Source organism: Cibotium barometz, chromosome 3 (assembly GCF_041138505.1).
Source record: "Cibotium barometz isolate CiBa-2024 chromosome 3, ASM4113850v1, whole genome shotgun sequence".
Classification (NCBI taxonomy): domain Eukaryota; kingdom Viridiplantae; phylum Streptophyta; class Polypodiopsida; order Cyatheales; family Cibotiaceae; genus Cibotium; species Cibotium barometz.
Genome location: NC_141048.1, coordinates 44,055,591 through 44,074,977, shown reverse-complemented (window position 1 = coordinate 44,074,977; position 19,387 = coordinate 44,055,591).

Genomic DNA, 19,387 nt, shown 5'->3' with positions numbered 1-19,387 from the left:
ATCAAGGAAGAAACTTGCACTTGGATCATTGGGATCAACGCTTTTTTCCCCATCAAGAGGCACAGCCGTTGATTCCTATCCATAGAACAATTACTATCCGGGATTTACTTTATCTATCATAATAACAGAAATTGAGTCTCGATTTACGGATCCATCAGTCCAGCCTAATCCCATGGGTTAGCCAACCTCCCAACCACTGTAGTGACGGGATCCAATTAGGAATGTGGTTAGGTTTTGTCCCGGGTACCAGGGAAAAGAGTTCCCAGGTCCCCTAGCCGGAAGTTCATGCAAACCTAAAACTAGTCACACCACTTACGCACCCAATATGAAATTGCCTTTTTCTCAGCATCAGCTAACTTTAAACAATCCTTTAATGAAACCATTAAGTCACTGATGACAATCCTCGAAATCTCTGGTTGAATCCATATTTCCAATCATTCATTCATTGGTGTACTTATGGCATCATTGGCAACCAGAACACTCACCACCTGTTCACTCAGGGGCCTTTTCAATAGTTCCTAGCTCATAGTACCCGACAATATTTTCACATATAAAAATCAAGATGGAATCCTTGTTGAAGATCAGCAAGATCAATCAACAGATCCATATAAGAGAGCCATGGACTCATCCGTTGAGGACCAGCAAGGTCAATCAGCCAGATCCATGCTCGGTTTCAGAAAACAACTCTTACTCCTTATTCCAATATCTTCCACGATGCACGTGTGGGTATCTTCGGCGACCCAGAGCCCGAGCACCGTATGGTCAGCACCCTCTAGGATCCTTGCAGGTGACCTAGCGCTTCACTCATAGGCCACTTCCTTGGTCCCTCATCCACCGTACCGGAAGCTCACCATTTAAATCGAACCGAGGCTGGTCAAGACCTCGGTCGACCTTGCTACGCGAGACGTCCTCCATTGACTCTCCGTCAGCAGTTGCAACTTTATCAGTTAGGTCTCCATGACCTTAATCCATAAGACGGTCAAAATGCTTCCCCAGCATTCTTGACATAAAACAGTCATTTACAAACAGTCACAAAATACAGTTTCTATATCGAACTCTCGTCTTTCCACATTATCCCTCCTCAGTCCACATTACTTATTCCACATTCCATTCAATGTGTACTCATTCTCATCCATTCACTCATATCGACGACACATTATTTCACATACACATTCACATTCATTATCCTACATACATATCCATGTTCGTACATCCACATCATACATCCAATCCCATATCCGTATTCATACATACACATCCATATCCACATCCACATCCACATTCACATTCATACATCCACATCTACATGCATACATCCATTTTCACATCCTCATTCATACATCCACATTCACATACATACATCCACGTCCGTATCTACATCCATACATCCACATCCACATCCACATCCACATTCACATTCACATCCATACATCCACATCTACATGCATACATCCATTTTCACATCCTCATTCATACATCCACATCCACATACATACATACATCCACATCCACATCCATACATACATATCCACATTCACATCCATATCTACATTCATACATCCACATCACATCCATTCTCGCCCTATCACAACCCATATACATCTTATCCCATTAGATACACTTTTTACCTCATCCCATACACATCTTATCACATCCTAACTCATCTTAGCACATCCTATCACATCTCATACATCTCTTATCATATCCTATCACATCTCATACACATCTTATCACATCCTATCACATCTCATACACCTCTTATCACATCCTATCACTTCCCATACGCATCTTATCACATCTTATCACATCTCATACACCTCTTATCACATCCTATCACTTCTCATATGCATCTTATCACATCTTATCACATCTCAATATCTATTTATAGAATACAAGAGAATTCTTATATTTGATATAAGATTTCTTTACGCATCTATTTTTTGCATAAATTCCATTTTAAAGAGAATAGCACTTTCGAAATAAAAATCAATCTTTTATGCATCTTCCTATGCATAAATTCATTTTAGATGAGAATGACACTTTTGAATTAAAAATCAATCTTTTATGCATCTTCCTATGCATAAATTCAATTTAGATGAGAATGACACTTTTGAATTAAAAATCAATCTTTATGCATCTTCCTATGCATAAATTCAATTTAGTAGGAATTACACTTTTAGAATAAAAGAATTTCTCTTATGCATCTAATTTATGCATAAAATCCTTTTATGATGAAAATCACACTTTTAGTATAAAAAAGTATCTTTTATGCATACCTTTATGCATGAAATCCAAATATGATAAAAGTAACACTTTTACATTAAAATAATAATCTTTTATGCATACCTCTATGCATGAAATCTAAATATGATAAAAGTAACACTTTTACATTAAAATAATAATCTTTTATGCATACCTCTATGCATGAAATCCAAATATGATAAAAGTAACACTTTTACATTAAAATAATAATCTTTTATGCATACCTCTATGCATGAAATCCAATATGATAAAAGTAACACTTTTACATTAAAATAATAATCTTTTATGCATACCTCTATGCATGAAATCCAAATATGATAAAAGTAACACTTTTACATTAAAATAATAATCTTTTATGCATACCTCTATGCATGAAATCCAAATATGATAAAAGTAACACTTTTACATTAAAATAATAATATTTTATGCATACCTCTATGCATGAAATCCAAATATGATAAAAGTAACACTTTTACATTAAAATAATAATCGTTTATGCATACCTCTATGCATGAAAATCAAATGTGATAAAAGTAACACTTTTATATTAAAATAATAATCTTTTATGAAACTGGGGCGTATTTTGGGCAGTGACGTTGGGGTCTTTCTGGGTTGATAAAGATGTGTCAAGCTATGCATGAAAATCAAATGCGATAAAAGTAACACTTTTATAACAAAAATTTATCTTTTATACACATAATCAAAATGCATCTTCTATGCATGAAAATGATACTTTAGAATATAGAAACCATAAGGATTACTCTTTTAGAATAATAAAAGATGAATTTTATTTCACTAATTTCTAAAAATTTTGCCATAACCTCCTTTGTATGGCTGACCATTTTTCAAATTTTTAAGTCTTTAAAACTAATTAAAAGTGCACCAAAACACATAATCAAAATGCATCTTCTATGCATGAAAATGATACTTTAGAATATAGAAACCATAAGGATTACTCTTTTAGAATAATAAAAGATGAATTTTATTTCACTAATTTCTAAAAATTTCGTCATAACCTCCTTTGTATGGCTGACCATTTTTCAAATTTTTAAGTCTTTAAAACTAATTAAAAGTGCACCAAAACACATAATCAAAATGCATCTTCTATGCATGAAAATGATACTTTAGAATATAGAAACCATAAGGATTACTCTTTTAAAATAATAAAAGATGAATTTTATTTCACTAATTTCTAAAAATTTTGCCATAACCTCTTGTGTGTGGCGGACCATTTTTCAAATTTTTAAGTCTTTAAAACTAATTGAAGTGCACCAAAATTTTTGAAATTATCCTAAAGCAAACATTCTTCCACTTAATTGAGACAAACATTATAAAAACTTGACATTAATCAATTAACCATTCACCTAGGACAGAGAATGGTTGGTTTTGCTAGAGAAGAGAGGGGAATGCCTTTTTGTAATGAGGCATAACATTTTTAGAGAAGACATAAAGGATAAGAACCATTTAAAACCACAAAAACCATAAAATAAGTGAAAAAGAAGAATCACCAACTTACTAATGACTTTGAGAGCTTTCCTTTGGCTTGATGGTTTGAGGGTTCAACTCTTGTTTGGAACAAGAGTGGCCACCAATATTGGAAGAGGGAAATGTCAAAAACTAGTGAATTATTAATAAATTCACAGTTCTTGGCTTGGGAGAAGTAGAGTAACAATGCATAAAACACTATTCTTTTTCAACAAAGGGGGAGGCTTCTATTTATAGGAAAAAATGAGCTCTTAACCAAACAAACTGATTCTAGAATTTTTCAAATCAGTTTGGTCAATTTTTGACCAATTTTAGATCAGTTAAGCTAACTTTTTGGAACTAGACTTGAATTAGGAGAGAGGAGAGATGAAATATCTCAATTTTTGAAGATTTAAAACTCAATTTGCACATGTGAAGTAGGCGCCTCATTAAAGGGCCTCCCCTTCCTTACATATGTGTCAAAATGGAATCATTATACCCAAAATATCTCATATTTTTAATATTACTCATAGTTTCTTACTAATAAACCTTGTACATATTCAACTCTTCATCTTATGTGAGCATTGAAGGGACTCCCCTTCCTTATATATGTGTCAAAATAGAATCATTATACCCAAAATATCTCATATTTTTTATATTACTCATAGTTTCTTACTAATAAACCTTGTACATAGTCAACTCTTCATCTTATGTGAGCATTTACTCATTTTTTGGGTCCCCACACATGGATTGATCCTATTGGCCCACAGGAACCTTAATTGGACCATAATCCAAAAAATTTTGAAAATCTAGACCCTTAGGCTAAGGTCCTTTATACCCATTTCCAATTAATTCCAATTGCACATTGGAAAGTTCTTTTTGAATTTTTATTTCAGGGGAATTCATTTTAATAATATGAGAAATTTTTTTATCTAAAAATATTTAAAATCTAAATATTATCTCTCTATAATATTTTCTCTCTCTATGTCAAAACAGGCAGAGACAAGATCTTTTATATTTCTGAAGAGGGTATTGATTACAGGAGAAGATGCTGGACATTTTGAGAGGCTGGGGAGGAATCTAACAGTATGCTAGGAACACCTTCTTCTCCTATTGGGGGACCTTCTTTGGTGGTGGATAGGTCTTTTCTACCAGATGCATCATCATTGCCATCGTCCCTGGGGGTAGTGTGGTGTCCTCTTCCTCAATTTTGACTTCAAGTGCAAGCTTCATGGGCCATCGTCCTTGGTAGTGTATCTCTTCTTCCTCGTTTTTGACTTCAAGTGCAAGCTTCATGGGCTAATAAAATTCCAGGGTCTTTGAAGATTCCTTATCATCACAGAGATGTCATGGGGGTAAGCCACATGGACCATGTCAAAGAGGTGGCATTTTGTGGTGCACATCAGCTATAGTACAAATACTCCAATGGGGATATAAGTAATGTTGATGTCGATAGTGACATGGTAATAGGCTTCATCAACGGCATACCAGCCATGTGTATCCACACTAGATTACCTGGTTGATGATGTTAGTGGAGGGGAGGTATAGACATAACTCTTGTGGGACAAAGAGTTCAATGAAATCTCCCTCATCGAGGTGGTTGGATAGCAGCACCCCTGTACTCTGCATTTGTACTCAATAAGGAAACTATCGACGACGGTTGTTTATTGTTGCTCTAACTCACAGCACCACTGCCAAAAGAAAACATATAGCCCCACTGGTAGATCTCATGTCTACAATACTACCAGCCCAATCAACATCTGTGTACCCATGTAGCTGTATCCTTGTGCCAGCCTCATAGAAAAGTCCATAATCAACTGTGACTTTATGTACCTAAGAATCGATCTAGCCACATCCAAGTGTGGCTTTCTAGGAACCTACATAAATTGACTCACAAGTCCAACATCATAGCTCAAGTCTGGCCTAGTAATGGCCATGTAGATTAAGCTACCCACTATGCACGTATACATATTGGGATCTTCCAAAAGCTCACTTATGTCTATGGAAAACTTTGTGTTTTTCTCTAATGGCACTAAAATAGGCTTTCAGCCTGTTATACAATACTTGGAAAGCATGTGCAAGCCATACTGTCTCTATAACAACAAAATGTGCAAGCCATACTGTCTCTATAACAACAAAATGTCATGAAGTGATCTCACCATCTTTATACCCAAGAAATATCATAGCTCACCCAAATCCTTCATCTCAAACTTCTTCTTTAAAAGTTTCTTGACATCATGTATGTCCGCATCACTATCACCATTAATCAAGTCATCCACGTAAATGACTAAGAGCATGATCCCTCGATATGTTTTTTTTTCACATGAAGTGATAAATCTACATTGGATATTTGAAATCCAGTAGTAACAAGATACTCCTTGATCTTGTTTGACCATGATTTGGGTGCCTGCTTCAAGCTATACAAGGCTTTGCATAACCTGCACACAAGATCTGGGTGTGCATGTATACTTCTTCTTGTAAATCACCATACAAGAAAGCATTTTTTACATCTATATGATGTAAAGACCACCCCATTGTTACAGCCATAGCAATGACAACTCTCATAGTTGCCATTCTTACAACTGGGTTGAATGTCTCCTCATAGTCAATGCCATAGGTCTATGCATAACCCTTGTGTTAAAACCCTAAGATCTCTCTAAATAATTGTTATGCATAAACATGCATAAATCAGGCATAAACTCAACCACCCAACCACCCCCGAGCCCAAGGCATGCACACATGAATAATAAATGAAATACATCATACCTCTACCTTGATGTCCCATACCATCAAGAGGTATAACTCCAATCCAATAGCATGTAGCTGTAGTGTGAAATGGTAGATGAGTAGATATGGACCTCTACACAAGAGACCATAGCATAAGTCTCCAAGCCTCCAAGCCCCCAAGCCCCCTTGAGTGTGCCCCATGCCCCTATTATATAGGAGGGCCCTCAAGTGACTCTTGACTTTCCATTTCCCATGTGTGACCCGACCCTAACCTTAACCCTTAAGGTTAGTCCTAACCCATGCTCCACTAGAGCTTGTTCCCATGCTTCCATGCTCACAAGCCTAATGTGGGTTAGCCTCCTAGTACATGCACACATAATGTGTATATAACATAGTACACATAATGTATATATAACATACTTCCCCTCTCTCAAAACATTGCACTCTTGTAATGAAAAGAAGGAGAACTGCGCTGAATAATCTCAACCGACTCCCAAGTCGAATCCTTGATTTCCCTATCTTTCGACCTAATTTTGACCTCAGGGATAAGTCAACTACAAAGTTTCCTTTCCCTGAATTCATGTACCATATCAGGTTCATGTGGAACATAGGATAATTCTTCAACTTCAACGAGTTCTTGAGGAGTAACTGTGTTATCCTCATCTCCCAGTATCCCTTTCAATCTATTGATATGAAAGACTGGATGAACTCTAACAATTGGAGGTAGTTTTAGTTCATAAACAACCGTGCCAATCCGATGTATAACTCGAAATGGACCACAATATCTAGGAGATAAATTTGGGCATTTTTCTATTGACAAAGTCTGAGAATCTTTAGGAACATTAAAATAAACCAACGCTCCTGGTTCAAAAGACCGAGATGAGCATCCCCTATCAGCATAAAACCGTGCCCTATCTTGAGCACTCCTGATAGAATCCCGAGCTTTGGTCAGCATTTCCTGTATATCACGCAAGAAATCCCTCGATGCATCAAGCTTGATGTCCTTAAGACCGACATCAATAGGTGCCCTGGGTTAATACCCATACATAAGTATGCACAGACTAAAACCAATAGCCGTATATTTAAAACTATTATAGGCAAATTCCATCATTGGAATATTTCCCAATATGATGATTTTCTAGAGACATATGCACGAAGCATATACTCTACAATCTGATTCATACACTCTGTTTGTCCATCAGATTGCGGATGATCAGAGCAATTCACATTCAAAGTAACTTCCTCATTGCAAAACATTCGTAATAAAGTAGGAAAACATGGCATTATAACAGCAAAAACCAGGGATTCATCGGCGCCCTGACATACCCACATCTGCATATGGAATAATCAACGTCTCGAGTTACCCATATCAACATAGAGAGTCATCAGCATCTCGATGAGTCACATATGTCCATCCGTAAACAATCAGGTTGACTATATAAATCACCTAAAGTACGGAACTAGAGAAAGAAATGCCAACAAAGGAAGAATCCAAATTTCCTTATCCGAACACAACAAGATAAACTTGTTTGAACTCTAAAGAAAAAGATTTCAACAAGTGAAAATGCCAATGAGATTACCCTCATAACAACATGCAGGCTATAGATAAAAGAAGTTTATCTAGAAGAATGTCCACACTATAACTTCTAGTGAATTTAGAAAATGAGATTGTCTTTGAATGTTAAGGTCAACATGCTAAGTGATGTAAGCAAAGCAACAATATTGAGCCCAAATTATCCCATAAGATAATATATGTGAACGATCACTAGCGTCCCATACCACCATGATACCACCCATACATATCTTAACAATTTAAAAACTCCCTAGTATGCCGTCTAGGAAATATGAATAAAATCCTGTATAAAAGGAATAAGATGGCCTTATCCAGACTTTCACATACTAAATTTGTCTCTATATACTTGAGACTACATCAAGGAATAACTCCTTCTGAGTATATCATTAGAAAAGAAATTGAATTATTGGCGTCTTTCTAATGATAATTACCCAAAACACAATAAAGTTTAGGGTAGAAAAATAACTCACCTAGATATATAAGCAACTAGGTATCTGAGTTGGAATATGTACAAGAGTACAAGAAATATACTCCAAAATTACGTGCAAAAAACGAAGGCAAATGCTACCTTCAAAGCACATGTAATTATTTAAAAGATCAAAAGATCCTTATAAAACCATGGATAAAAGCATAGAAGCTCCTCCAATCCATAGAGACCATAGTTGATCATAAAAATCAATGCATGCCATCTAATGGTCATTAATCATGCCAAACGAAGCATTAAAATTGGTGGCCAACTCATCAATCCGGAGTATATGAACATTGTGTTGTTCAAATAAAACTCCAAAGTAAGCAAGTGAAACACATGTGTGTAGCACTCAATAAAAAAAACCCTAGACACAAGTGATCTAGGCAGAACTTGATGAGTCCATATAAAACTTGGAAAACATCCAATAAAAATCCACCAAAACAAACCGATCAACTAACCCATGATAGAATTTGTCTTAGGCTTAAGAAATTAAGCACAAACCACACTTAAACAAGTGCAAAATAAGTTATCATGGAAAAGTGTCAAAGGTGAAACACACTTTGAACGCAAATTATAGCCATCAAAAGAAATTAAGGAACATGTCCAAAAAGAATGGCTAAACAATGGTAAAAAATCATGAATATCGTTTAGAATTAATCCAAATATGAATATCCATTAATACAAGATATAATCGTATTAATAATATGCGAATAACCCGCATCTATCTAATGTCAGCAGCACGATAAAACGTACTTCAACATTAAATAACCCTCGAAAATATTAAATTCTCGAGAAAAAGAATTATCGTGATTTTTTTCTTAATTTTTTCTAATTTTATAGGGCCTCAAAATATGATAATCTTGAATTCCACCAAACCTATCTTATGGCATTCCAAACCTATATTTTTCCAAAAAAAAATAGCAATTTAATTTGCTAAAATACCATTGATATTTTAAAAATACCAATTTTTAGGATTTCTAAAAAATAATTTCTAGAAAATTTCTAATTTTTCCTGAGAATCCCATCATTCACGAAATTTTCAATTCCGCCCGACAATTCTCAAATCGAATGAAAATTTACAATTTTAATGGATTTTTTAATTTTCTGTCAAAAATATATTTTTAAAGGAATTTGAATGGTCACGGGCACCCGAATGGACACACCACATGCCAAACACCAACCCCACATTTTTCCAAAATTTAAAATAACCTTTGTCTATTTTTTCACTAATTTTTTAAAATTTTAAAAAAATTTTAAATTACCCGAACGCATTTAGAATAAGAACAGTCAAAAAATTTTGAAATTCCAATTTTTCCCGGAATACGGAAAGCCAAAAGTTTTGGGAAAATGAAAAGACCCAAAAAAAAATCGGAATGTGAAAGGTCAAAAGTTTCCGGAATACGGAAGGTCAAAAGATTTTCCGGAATTCGGAAAGCCAAAAGGTTTCGGGAAAACGGAAAGCCAAAGGTTTTCCGGAAGATGAAAAGCCAAAAATTTTCAAGAAGAAATTTCCAGAAATTTTCAGAGATTTTTTTCTCAAATCCCGTAATTTCTCACTATTTTTCAGGCTTTTTTCAAGCTTTTTTTTGAAAAATATTTCAAAAGCTTTTTTTTAATAATAAAAAACTTATTTTTAAAAAAATAAAAAAATAAAAACTTTTTTTTAAGATTAATAAGGTTTTGATTTTTTAGGGGGGGCCCCCGCCTGTGCGCAGAAAAACTGAGAGATGGAGGGAGTGAAAACTCCCTCCTCACCTTCTTCTCCCCTCTTTCCTCTCCCTCTTCTTCCTTCCATCCTCTTTCCTCCCCTCTCTGTTAATCAGAGAGATTAACGTAATATTTTATTAATATTTTTAATTAAATCCTTAATCATAATTAACATTAATTATGATTAATGTTTAATTTAAAAAATTCCTTTTTAAGAGAAATTTCACGAAAAAAAAAAGGAAAAATCAGATTTGAGAGGCGTAGAGGACCCCACGCACACGGGAGAGCATTTCATGCATCAACACGCTGTCCCCTTACTGAATTTCAGTAGAAAATTAATGACAGAAATTTGATCTCATTCTTGCGGAAAAAACCCATAAAATGTATAAAAATACATTTTTAATCATAAAAATGCTCAAAAATTTCCTTAAAAAATAGAAAAAAATTCTAAAATTTCTAAAAATTTAGGGAATCCATTCTATAAAAAATATCCACCATAAACTTTATGGTATTTTTGTAAAAAATTCCATTAATGCTTGATTTTAACCATAAAAAATAGAGAAAAATAGCATTAACTCACGGAATTCCCCAACAACGTCGATTCGTCCATTGAATTGTAGTAACACACGTTCCAATCACCATATCAATGATCCACGTGCAATTCATTAACACAAATCAACAAAATAACATTTTATTAGTAAATATTAAAATTTACTAAAAAAAATCAACAACAATTAAATAAAGATTGCTCTGATACCACTGTTAAAACCCTAAGATCTCTCTAGATAATTGTTATGCATAAACATGCATAAATCAGGCATAAACTCAACCACCCAACCACCCCCGAGCCCAAGGGATGCACACATGAATAATAAATGAAATACATCATACCACTACCTTGATGTCCCATACCATCAAGAGGTATAACTCCAATCCAATAGCATGTAGCTATAGTATGAAATGGTAGATGAGTAGATATGGACCTCTACACAAGAGACCATAGCATAAGTCTCCAAGCCTCCAAGCCCCCAAGCCCCCTTGAGTGTGCCCCATGCCCCTATTATATAGGAGGGCCCTCAAGTGACTCTTGACTTTCCATTTCCCATGTGTGACCCTTGGATGCCTGACCCTAACCTTAACCCTTAAGGTTAGTCCTAACCCATGCTCCACTAAAGCTTGTTCCCATGCTCCCATGCTCACAAGCCTAATATGGGTTAGCCTCCTAGTATATGCACACATAATGTGTATATAACATAGCACACATAATGTACATATAACACCTTGACTAACCAATCTTGCCTTATACTTTCTCACTTACATCCGATCACCTTCTTTTCCTTAGGCAAAGACACTAGCTCCCATGTGCATTTGCATCCAATTCTTCCATCTTCTCATTCATGGCATCTTTCCATTTTTTATTTCTAAATGCTTGCTCAAAACAAGTGGGTTCCACTTTTGTATTTGCTTTAACCATGTAAGCATAATGATGAGCTATATATTCATCATATCTCAACCTATCAATATGGTATCTAACCCTCGTAGACCTGTGCACACCTGATCACTGCCAGATGTCCTCAAAACAGCCTAGTTATCCTCACACCATGAGTAACTAGTGATGGAATGCTAAGCTTCTCATCGGCTCTGCTCAAAGCCACTAGAGTCACCATCCACATGTGAGTGACTTGTTGATAGATCAGGCACAAAAGGTTGATCTATCTTTTCCTTCCCTTTGCATGATACATGTGTACCTACATCTGCCCTCAACCTACCTGCTAATAGATCAGGCAGAAAAGGTTGATCTATTTTTTCCTTCCCTTTGTATGATACATATGTACCTACATTTGTCCTCAACCCACCTAACCATGGACTAAAATTGGATCCACTCCTAGAGGACTCTCTAGGTCCACTGAGCACCTGTGAATTGCTGCTCTACATGTGGGATAGCATCATTGCTTTTTACATCTACATCTTTTGTTGCCATCACTGGTGTATACCAGCTACTCATCTTGTCAATAACATCTCTGCTTACTTGCATCTCACGAGTGGTAAGATTATAACATCCTTAGCCTTTCTACTCTAAAGTATAACCAATGAAGATGCATTTCTATGCCTCTCGACCCAGCTTTGTTCTCACTTTGTTGGAAACACGCACATATGCAATACATTAAAACACTTTTAAGGGAGACACATCTAATTTTATGATTGTAAACTTCTATTTAGGCATCATACCATGAATAGCTAAAGTGGGAGTCATGTTTATAAAGTAAAAAGTTGTTGCTATTGCTTTAACCCAAAAATAATCTGACATATTCTTTTCAGATATCAAGGCACGTGCCACTTCTATAGTGTGCCTATTTTTCCTTTCTGCAACACCATTCTATTGCATCTTATACCTGTCTCTTGATTCCTTGCTTTCTCAAGAAATGATTGAACTCATTGGAAAAATACTCTCCCCCACCATTTGATCATACTAGGAAAGTTTGGGTTTATTTCATGAAGGAGAAAAGTTAGGTGTTTGGTTACTTTCAGAGATTTAAAGCCTTGGTCGAGAAGGAAAAAGGTATATAGATTAAATGCCTGAGATCAAGCTATTGCTACTGCTTTAACCCAAAAATAATCTGACATATTCTTTTCAGATATCAAGGCACGTGCCACTTCTATAGTGTGCCTATTTTTCCTTTGTGCAACACCATTATGTTGCCACTTGTACCTGTCTCTTGATTCCTAGCTTTCTCAAGAAATCATTGAACTCATTGGAGAATTACTCTCCCCCACCATTTGATCTTAGACATTTAATCTATATACCTTTTCCATCTCAACCAAGGCTTTAAATCTCTGAAAGTGAGTAAACACCTAACTTTTCTCCTTCATTAAATAAACCCAAACTTTCCTCATATGATCAAATTAATGAATGTAACATAATAGACTACAACCTATAATTATTTTAGTTTTGGTCGGGGTCCCCATACATCCGAATGTATAATATTCAATGGCCTTGCACTAACATGTTTTTCATGTGGGAAAGCATGTTTGGTATGGATACCAAGCTAGTATGCTTCACATACGTTATGCATACCATTAACCTTAAACTTTGGCAAACCTGTAATAATATTTTGGGCCTACATAGACTTCAGCATTCTATTCAATATATATGACACGAGTGCATTGGTCATGTGAATCCTGTTGTTATTGCTACCCATGATTTATGTTTTTGAAATCACCTCCACTTTGGCCTCTAGATGATGATCTCCATCTACCTCTATCTATATCTGATTAGAAGGCCTACTCATTTGAATTTCTAGAGGATGAATGTCCCTTAATATTCATTTTCTCTCATGGATGAGAAGAAAAATCAATTCTTGAAAATCAGAAAAGTCCTCTTAAACTCTAATGGAGGTTTAAAACTGATTGCATTCTGGACACCATATCATCACTCATGATCTATTGATGATTTAATAGAAGAAAGAGCATCTGCAATCCCTTTAACCTTCAATGAGTAATCATTTATATTCAGCTTTCCTTTGGTCACATTCTACAGCTCCTGCTTTAGCTGTAGCTTCTGAGCTTGGGTGTTTGTGTTGTACATCTTCACTAAGGTGTCCCAAGCCTCTTTAGGCATTTTTGCATCCTATATATGCACAATCATATAATCTATCACACTAATAAACAACCAATGCAGCACCTTTCTAGCCTTTTTATGCCATGCTTTTTATGCCTGCACTTGCTAAGGGGTCAAATTTTCTTCAGTAATCTTCAGCTCCTTTTCATCGCCTGTGATGAACTCCCAATATCTTTTTCCCATAAGTAAATTAGTCATCCTAAACTTCCATACCTAGAAGTTTTTCTTGTCTAGCTTTTCACTCACAATATGTGGATATACTGTTAGATATCTTTACTTGCAGTAACTTACTAAAAAGTGCTTGTAAAAAAGCTTCTACACTTGCAACAAATTTGTAAACTTCTACAACAGTACTATAAACCTCTTATAATGCCATTGTATGTGAACCATTCACATACATCTGCTAATACCTGTAACAAATTAGATTCTCTGCATAGACTTTCTTGTAACTAAATTTATGCTGCTGCGAGCTAAAATGGGGCCTAAAATGCACCCCAATTCAGCCCGAAATGCGAAAATTTATAGTTAACTATGGTTAATAATTAACTAAGTTAACTACACACAATATGGTCTTCTTCCTTCACCTAGGAGGATGCCTTAATCTGAGACAATGAATTCCCTATTTGCTTATAGCTCTTATAGCTACTAAAGGTGTCACTCCAAAATCAAAGAGGAAAAGAGTTGGAGATACCCTTACCCGTGTAGTACCATTTCCTTGCTTGCCTCCTTAGCTCTCACATAAACCGGAGCTCTGATAGCATAAAGAGAATGTAGGGGGGGAAGAGGGAGAGCTTGATTTCCTTACAAGCACACACACACACACACACACACACACACACAAGATAGAGCAAGACACAAAAGAGAGAGATGGATGGCTAAATTTTCTGTTATCTTATTCTCCTATCTACAACCATTAACATAATGAGATAAGAGTACATACTATAAGGTACAATGGTTGGTCCATAACGTGAACCCGACTACATGAGAGTTGGCGCTATAACTATGTCATAACTCTAGTACTCCGAATTGGTTATCACACAACTTGTCATTTTGTCACTGATGGCATATCAACCATAATCTCACCAACTGTGCCAGTGGCATAGGTGCGAAAGCTATCACCCAGGTGGGACATCAACGTTCGTATCACTAGTTGAGCTTAATATCTTAACATCTAATACCTTGTATAATAACTCTAGAGTGACTCTCTAGATGTTAATATCTTAACATCTAATACCTTGTATAATAACTCTAGAGTGACTCTCTAGATAATACTCTTTAGCCAGTTGTTGTGTATTAGGACTAGAGTACTTAAGAACTTGATAGCATGGGACCAAGAAATAGACAAGGAAGGGTGGATTTCCATGCCCAGCTCTAGATCCCTCCCTATTTTCTCTTTCTCAGTTCTAGCTTTTGGGGAGTGATCACTATCAACAATTAGCTTGGCCATGTACCAAGTTTGACCTCAATTGCCATGTTTAGGTTTTGACCATTGAAGGTGCCCTAAGCTAGTTGCATTTCCATGCCTTAATAAAATTAGCCTACCAAGTTTGACCTCAATCGCCATGTTTAGTTTTTGATCATTGTAGGTGCCTCATGCTAGTTACATTTCCATGCTTGAATAAAATTAGTAGGTGGCTTTATAAGAGAGGAATCTTAAGTGCCAACAATGTTCTCTAGTAGGTTGATAAAGCATCTATCCAATCTTGAACCAAATTGACATGGCTTACTCCTAAAACAAACAAGGTTAAGGACCCTCCGTAGTCACATGTTGCTTGTTGAAAATTTGGTCAAGTTTGAGCCAAAATTCTTGCATTTCTCCGTTTGGCCATAACTTATAGTCAATAGATCCAAATCAGCTAAGATTTTGTGCAAAGTAGGCTCAATACACATACCTCGACCTGGGCTAGTTACTTTCTTGAGTTCTGATTGTAAGCGGGGGATTTGGTTTAGCATAGAAACCCTCTAGATTTCCATGCTTGGCTCTAAAACTCTCCCTATTTGGTAGATTTCAAATCTAACTAGAGAGAAGTGCTAAGGATAGCCTGTGGTACCCTCACACCAAGTTTGGTCCCGAGATTGGACATTTTTTTAGCTTAGGCTAACATTTCATCCTATGCACATTTGTTTTATGGCTAAGGGACAAGTTGGGGTTATATTTCTAACACCCCCCTTAAGCCAAACTTGACACTCTAGTAAAATCTTTGAGCCTAACAACATCCCCCCTTGATACATTAGAGTCTCAACCATACAATAACAAGGTTTGAGTACTCTTTACAAACAACAACCAAGGGAAAGAAAACAACTAAGGCTTTTTGACCATACAAGAGTGGACAATGACAACCTTTTTTTACAAAGCATAGGAATCATCATCATCTCTAGGTCCAACAATACCGGAGACTTCTACATAGTGATTTTCTTCAGTAGAGTTGACCTTCTCTTTCTTCTTGTCCTTGAGATAGCATCTTTGTGATGGATGATTTGTCTTTCCACAGTGCACACAAGGGTTGTTGCGAAGCAATCCTTTGTTTAGTGATTAGTCCTCCCACAGGTTGCACATTTCTTCTTGTTGTTGATGGTGGAGATCACATAGGCATCTTCTTGGAAGTCTTTGATTTGTCTTTTTTCTTCTTCCTACAAAGAGTTTCTCACACTTCCCAAAGAAGGAATAGGTTCCTTCGCTTTAAGCACAGTGACAAGTTGATCAAATTTTGAAGGCATAGTCTTCAACAAGATGGCAACAACATCTTCATTAGGTATAGGAGATTGGACATACACAAGTTGAGTCATAAGACTCTTTAACCTATTGAGTGAAGCCTTCATTCGCTTCTATTGTGAGTCCATAGAGTTGCATTTTAAGACTAATCTTAGAATGCTTTGCTTTAGCACCAAAGATTTTCTCAAGTGTTTCCCAAGCTTGAGCTACAGTGTTAGCATTATCTATATAATGTATAAAATTATCATCTAATGCTGTGATTATTATCGCTAAAGCTTTTTCATCCTTTGCTTGCAAAGCAACAGTGGTAGCTCTAGTGACAACTCCTTCTCCCTCTCCTTCTACATGTGGTTTGACTAAGCTCCATAAGTTCTTTCTCATTAAATGGCCCTTGACCTTTGTTTGCCAGGTGTGAAACCCTATGCCATTGAACTTATCTGGACACTTAGAATTAGAAGTCATGATTGATGTGGATGCCATAGATAGGGAGGTCTTACCCCACGGAGAAGATAGACTCAGGGCAGTGTCTATAATCCCTTTACAAGAGGTGGCATTCAAGCTTCATAACCACATACACATATATTATCTATGTGGATAGAGATGTGATAATGCTTAATCAAAGTAGAGGATTAGCCTTTAGTGCATGAGATAACATTATTATGATCATTAAAAAAGGATTAAGCAAGATCATTACCACCAAGCATTAAAAAAATGCTTATGTGGAAAATCTATAGTAGAACCCCCCTCTACAAATCAACTTGGCATTGGAGATTGGCTACACCATTTAGCAAGCCCTTTTAGGGGAAGCTAGAGCACCTTGGGGCACACTTGTAGATCAGAGGAATTGATGCAATTCCTTTTGTGGAAAGAGAACAAAGCTCTGCCAGCAGTCGTCTATTCAGAAATCGTGAGTGATGAATTAGGGGAAACGGTCGTGCCAGGTCGTACAGCAGCGAAATTGAATAATTGAAGTGATGGTGACATGCGCCTAGAGTAAAGGAAGATTTATTGTGAAGAAAATACACCATGATATTGCCTATAGAAGGTGGTGGAAGCCCTCCAATGCAAGTAGGTGCTGTTTAGGAAAAGCCTATTTTGGCTCCACTAATGGTGGGTAATAACTTAATAAATATGCTAAGTAACTAATAAATTAACTTAATGAGGGCCTTGGTAACATAATTGGCTTTGATACCATGAAAGAAATCAAGGTGGGAAGATATTTGAGCCATTCATAATATGAAAAATAACTGCATTGCTTCATTTCCAATGTGAGTGCTACATGGGCTTTATATAGCCTTTGGATCCAATCTTGGATGACATCACAGATGATGTAGATGAGCCATATGCTTCTCCTAAAGATGCTCCATGACTCCTTTGATGTAGGGATGCCCCTTGACATAAGGATCAACATGTGGAGTGATGCTACACACTTTGATTTTAGCTTAGGCTAACATTTCATCCTATGCACATTTCTAACAAACCCAAGGTTCCTAGCAACACAAAAAGCCTTCACCCCCACAAACCTCACAAAGGGGAAGTAACAAATTCATAGAGGCCCAAGACCATCTCCAAACATACCTAGGACATGATACTCCTTCCATGTCGCACTCATCCCAATGCTGCCTCTCATGCAGTAGCGTGCCTTGCACCACAAGATTCCCTACCGCTGTCATTGGCCTTCCTCTTAAGCCTCACCAAGTGGGCCAAAAACATGTACTTCACACTTGCGAGATGAAGAGGGACACTAATCCCAAAATCTCATTGGAAAATGTTGAAGAAAGTAGAAAAAATGTCGAAGATAATAGTGTGACAAGGAGCAAAGGAGCAAAGAAGGAAAAGAAACAGGTTGAGAGTGTCAACCCAAATGCCCACATTTTGTTTTCTAATCACTATCCTTCTTGGTACATCTCAGGATGGGGAGGACATGGTGAGTGAAAAACTAGCCATGATATGGCCCATTGTCTTAATGGCGGTGGGTAGTGATCAAAATACCACCACCTCAGGCATTCCACCAAAAAAAACCTATTCAAGATGCACACGCCCATTTCTATCTACATACACACATTTCTATTTGCACACGCATGTTTCCTCCTTTGAATGCATGTTCACTTCTATGCATGCACATTTCCATCTGTGCACACACATCTATACATGCATGTTCACATCTTGCCACTACGCATGTTGGACTTCTGAATGTATGTGCGTCATTCTGTGTACACACATTCCCACACTACGTCGTACATACGTTTGCAAGTAAAATGCTATAAAAATACAAGGCCCCTCTCTCATTTCCCACTATTTCCTCTACACCTATCCAAACTATTTGCGAGTTTTTTCTAGCCTTCTCCCTGCTTCCTCTTCCAGCATCCTCCACTCTCCTCAAGGGTGATTGCTCTATTGGGGCATCCGAGACCGCTTCTTATTCAGTGTTCCTTACTCTCACTAAACAAGAGGAATGCCACCAAAATTACAAGCACTTGAAATATCATGTAGCTATCACCACCGACTTCTCCCCACTTAGCATGGAGTTGCTTCAAGAAGTCAACAACCATATGATCCATAGTTGCATCTAGTCAGACTACAAGAAGGTTAAGCACAAGCTTACTTACTATACCCTGGAGTGCTACCAGATCACCAAAAGGAGGAACTCAGAGGCTTAAACTTAGAGGCTTATTACTCTTCCCACTCAAGGTGGCCATAACCGCCTATTTTTGTTTCTCTTCCTACTATGATACCCATCTCAGCACAAGCACAGTCCGTAATCCCACAGGTGTCGTGAGACAACCTAACTGGCCCTAACCATCGACGTGGTTTGTGAGGCCTTGCACTTGCCTCAGGCTGCAGAAGCATACC